Below are 6,000 nucleotides of genomic sequence, written 5' to 3'. Positions count from 1 at the left end.
CTTTTTCATTGTTTGGAACCTCTGCTTCATCTCAACCAACTGTCTAGCTTTGTCCAATTACCTTGTCAATTCTTACATGTATCTAGACCTGGTTTCTTTTCATTGTAGGTTCACTTTGTCAATCATCAAAACTTCACACATGGCTTTATGCCAACAAGTCCGCCATTATTGAATTCTCCAAAGCAGTCAATATATATCTTCTTCATTACACAATATCTCTTTAAGATTGTTAGAAAAATAAGAAAAGATAATCGAAGAAAATAATGGCTTTGAGGCATGAATAATCGACTATCCTTAAAGAAATATTGCCCGCATATCAAGTAATTCCCTTCAGGATACAACAAAGCCCAAACTATACCTGCAGATTTTCATAGCCATTTCATGAAGGAAAGCCTTATTTATAGAGTTAAAAAAAAGTGACTATTCTGAATAGTCACCTTGTTTCCTGAACATACACATATTCATTTAATTCAAATTTTAAATAAAATCTGAAAAATACCAAGACTTTTAATATATAAAGTCTTTAAACTCTTTTTGCCTTATGTCGTGGCCTCATGGGACAATCCCACTTCATCTATATTACAAACTATCTAACAACATGTACTTTCAAAGACTTGTGATGTTCGGCCTAATTTGCATATATTTAGCTATTATTTGCCTCACATTTTAATACTTTTAATCGTCTTTTGAGTACTATTATATTGTGTTGTGCTTAATATTATATTTTTATTGTGTAGGAATAAAGAATTGCAAAATTGAAGAGATTTGGAGCAAAATTTAATAAAATCGGAAAAGAAAGGAGAAAAAGAAGGGGGACAAGTGGGAGACGACATGATGACACAATAATTTGGTAATTAATGCGAAATCATTGAAGCATTAAATGAAGTTAAAGATACAAAGTGAAATTGAATTTGCAACAGAAACATAGTACATGGCAACATTCGCTCGCCTAAGCCAAGTTGAAAGCGGAGGATGTCCTCGCGTACAGTGCTAATTTTCGGATTCCAGTTTCTCCTATTCTTTTTGGATTTGGTTATTTTGTTTGAGGCTTTTTCCTACACCTATAAATAGTCCATAAGACACAATCATTTCGACATCTTTGGCATAAAACACAAGTTTGGAGGCTAGTGGTTCCTACGTATATTTTCTTTCTTTTATTTGAACCTTGTTTATGGGAATTTCTTGGTGACAATTGAGATTGAAACTCTTGTTGTGCTTATTTATTGATCGACATTATTTTTAATCAAGTAAGTTATTGTTATTTTAATTATTCTTGTTCTTCAACGTTTCTCAAGGGAGTAGCTAACCCTAGGACTTGCCCATTTACTTTGTTTGAAACTCGAAAGAGGAAGAACGGGGTTGGGATAGAATAATTAACATGAATTTGGGGCGTTAACCCCCATCTAATGGAAATTGACCTAGGAATAGGCGATACCACTTGTAGCCATAGTCGGGAGTTTTTAATGCTCCTAATTGCTTTAGGGATATTCAATTAGGTAGTCTAGTTAATCTTCGGGAGAAGTTAATTTAGAGTCATTATCCGAGGCTAATTAACATAATATTACCATTATCTGTAATTCGTGAAATATATTGGATCGTTACTTGAGAAGTAGTTTCCCTTATTCCATTCTTGTGGCCATTGATCAATTTACTTGCTTTCTAGATTAGATTTAACATTTTCGTATTTTATCAAAACCATATCTAAAAACCACCATTGATGTGTTCGGCTTAGCTGTTGTTGGTGATAACTCCTAATCTGCTTAAACGCCTACATACTGTTCTCTATGGGATTCGACCCCAACCTTGTTGGGTTACTATATTTGACAACGTCCGCGTTATGTCATTAAAAGGTGTAATTTGAGCGTATCAACTTGCTCCACAGGGTGTGATAGGGGAACAAATAAGTGATCTTGCTGTGTTTTGACACACCCTTATTGTTGTTTAATTTCCTGCGCTGTACAGATCCATTTTCCAGTAAAGCTGGTGATCATACTTGATCTTGTTTGAGACAATCCTGAATTTTCCGTTGTAGTGAGCCAATCACATCTGTTTATGTTGACGCCTTAACTTTTCTTATGTACTGCTTCATTTTATTTTTGAACTGTATTCAAGAGTTGTATCCAGATTTGTTTAGATGCTCCTTGATTTGGTATTGGAATTTAGTATTGTTCTGGCAACATTGTACTTACGTTTTCTTCCACCACTAGATATAATGTATTGAAGATTACATCTTTTGGGTGTATTTTATTCTGGATTGTGGTAACTTAGAAGTATCAGGTTTACCTGTTATTGGGTAGTAACTCTTTAGATGGCTATCACAACTTACGAGTTTTAGTCGTGACGTTAACCACAATAAAGTAGTACTCCCTCCGTCCTAAAATATGTGTTATTTTAGCAAAAAATATTTGTCTTAAAATAATTGTCGCTTTAGGAATTCGAGACAATACTTATTAATTGTTTCTAAGTATATCCTTGTACTATGAACTACTACTTTTTAATAGTTCTTATTACACAAGAAACATCCAATAAATAGAGACTGCTTAGTAAATTATCTTGTATTTATTATTTTTCTTAATAGCGTGAAAAGAACTAAAAGTATACTTCCTTTGGAACGGATGTAGTATGATTTGATAAACAGCGATGAATAATGTTTTACCCTTTTGAAAGGAGGATAGCTATAAATGACCAATCAATGATCGAATGCCAAAAGAGAGAGTCTTGAATTTTCCTTCTTCTAATCTTCAAAATTTAATTGAGTTAAGGTTAGTTATGAAATTTCCAAACTGACATGCCAGAGAACGAAAGAGAGAGTCATTGAATGATATTTCCAGATCTTCTACTTGCTTGATATTTCTGCCCTTTCCATTTATACGACGGAGTTTGAATTGACACGAATTTAAGAAAGAAATAATAACTTTTAAAATTTTATGATATAAAGTATGACTACCAAATTTATAGAATTTATGGTCTTCCTTAAACATGTCATACTCCCCCTCCGTTTCAATTATGTGACATTCTTTCTTTTTTTAGTCGGTCCAAAAATAACTGTATATTTTTATTTTAGTAACAATTTCATTTATAACTTTCTATTCTACCCTTAATAAAATGAATTATAGCCAAAAATCAATTCTCAGGTTTGTTTTAGATCACAAGTTTCAATTATTATTTTTTTCGTCTTAAGGATAAAATAAGAAGTGTAAATTTAATTATTTTAAAATTTAGAAATATATCTTTTTTTAGGTGGAACTAAAAAGGAAAATGTATCACATAAATTAAATCTGAGGGAACAATAAATTTGTAATATAATCTAATCAACATATATCTAAACTGTAAAATATTACTTATCATATACTAACAAAAAATAATCCACCTAAACAACACTTAGAAAATACTACCACCTTCTAGGAAGGTGTTCAAGCAGTATTGACATATTGCATATAGACGTATTTTTTATACAAAAAAAGGTGAATTTTTAATGAAACGATATCGGATGACACTTGATCTCTCTGGTGCAAGTAGTCTTGTTTGAGAAATCACATCAACAATGTCGCTAATTAATGTCTCAATCTTGTGGAAGTTGAAGAAATAATCTAATGATCAATCAGTCAATTATAGGGTCATGTGGGTGCTCACATACTATTTTAAGTTTATGAGGTTTTTAATCTGCTTGGTATTAGGAGTGTACATGGATCGGGTTGGTTCGGATTTTTTAAACACCAAATCAAATCAATTGCATCGGATTTTAAAATTTATACACCAAACCAAACCAATAAAATTCGGTTTTTCAACCTCGGATTTTCTCGGTTATTGCTTTCTCGGATTTTTCGGGTTTTTTTTTTTCGGAATAGTCTTGATACAAAACATATACACTTTTACTTTAAATATTCCTTTAGTCCTAGTAAGATACAACTATATAATTAAGGTGTTTCTTAAGAAAATAACATAAAATGTGGAAGAGTGATGACATTGTATTAAATATTAAAAAAAGATAATAAAATCGGTTAAAATAGATATTGCTAATTAATAAGCCATAAAGAAAATGACCATAGTCTAAAAATACTAAGTCATTTAAAATAAGTACAAATTAACAAGTATTAGTTACATGACAAAGAAAAAAACTTAAGCTATGTATTTTCACTCCTAAACCAATTATACAAAACTAAAGAATAGATATCCAACATTATTGTCATTCTTAGTGGTAGATTGAATTTCTTTTGTGCATTAGTGTTGAGTTGGTTTTGGTTTGGACTTTATTTGAGTTACTAACATCCATAGGATATAAAACTTATTGACATTCAAAATTCTAAGTTCAAGCATGAATAATATGATAATAGATAAAAAACTACGAAAAAATTTAAGAAATATTTATAAATTACATTACAAATAAATATTTTAAAAACTGAATACATGTAATGTCGGGTTGGTTTGGTTCGGTTTGACTTTTTTAGCTAAAACCAAACCAAACCAATTATGGTCGGGTTTTTTTTTTCAACACCAAACCAAGTCAAACCAAATCACTAGTCGGGTTTTTTTCTCGATTTGACTCGATTTATCAGTTTGGTGCGATTTGTCGGTTTACTTTGTACATCTTACTTGGTATGATTATATAGTACTAGTATAATATTTGGAAGGTTATATAATATTAATGTGAAGGACCAACACACATACTACTCCATCAAACTATCTATATGGATGTCTATTGTCTAATCAAGGAATAGCGTACGCACGTCCGAGCATTTTTCACATTTACAAGTATTACTCAGCTCAATGCGTATAAAATAAAATTGGACTACTTATTTTTATTAATTAGAATAAAAACAAAATCAAGAATTGTAGAATCACCTAACCGCGATACCGATGAAGACTAGGCTCAGGCAAATTTCTTTCCATTTTCTAAATTTTGGTAGACAAAGTTAATTATGCAGACCTGTGCTAGTAGGCAAGGAATTTAAAACATTCGAAACTTGTAACTTAAAGCAATTTTTGAACAATTCATTTGCCATTACAGAAAAAATTACTTGAGGGGATCTAAATGATTATATATTATTTTGCTTATTTAATCAGTATAAATTTTTAATGAAGGGGCCGTATTCAATTGAACCCTCTTTATTAGTTGAAACTTCGCCACTATTGATAGAAAGTAACGTATTCAATAAAATAATTGATTGCGAGCAAATAGAGTTGAAAAAAATTAAAATTACAATAAAAATTGGGTTTACAAACAATTATTTAGTAGATTTCTTAATATTTATACTGAATTTTAATATTTTCTTAATAGCTATTTGGTATCTGGAATGTACGAGATACGAATTCCCGTTACGTAAGGTTCGAGAGAAGCTCTCCCTATCAGAATTTTAGTTGAATAAACTTCAAATTAATTAAAATATCCCATTGAATCCCGTTTGCTAAGGGAGCTCTATCTCCTGTCATATTGTTTCTGTTTCATTTTATGTGATAGTACTTTTATTCTTAGTATGTTACAATACAATGATAATCTTTCTTGATTTATAGACATTTTAACTTCAAACTTTTCATAATACACCGATGACATTATTTTATAAATTATACAAATATCATATTCTATTTTTTTTGAACTAATCACTTGTATTAATCACTAAGTATATATGAACTTTGAAGCACCACAACAAAGCTACGTCCCAGCATCTCTGCTACTTCTATACTCCTTTAGCTATTTACAAATACTAATAGGATAGATAAAACATTTAAAATGATAGCTATTTACTGGCGTGCTATTTCCCTGGCTACTGGCTAGCTAGGCTATCTGGTTCCCTGTCTATTTGCTCAAACACTATTCAAGGTCATACATTTGAAAAGTTATTTTTCCTAAATTTCGTATCCAATAATCGTCAATACTCTCATCAAACACTTTCACTAAAATAAATCGAAGGAAAAATAAAAAAGAAAACGCATGGACTTGAATCGACCAAGTTGAACTAATTTAAACAGTACATGAGGTTCTCCGCATTAAACACGTGAAAA

The sequence above is a fragment of the Lycium ferocissimum genome, chromosome 9 (genome assembly GCF_029784015.1).
Source record: "Lycium ferocissimum isolate CSIRO_LF1 chromosome 9, AGI_CSIRO_Lferr_CH_V1, whole genome shotgun sequence".
In the NCBI taxonomy this organism is placed as follows: domain Eukaryota; kingdom Viridiplantae; phylum Streptophyta; class Magnoliopsida; order Solanales; family Solanaceae; genus Lycium; species Lycium ferocissimum.
Note: the sequence above shows the minus strand (reverse complement) of the source record.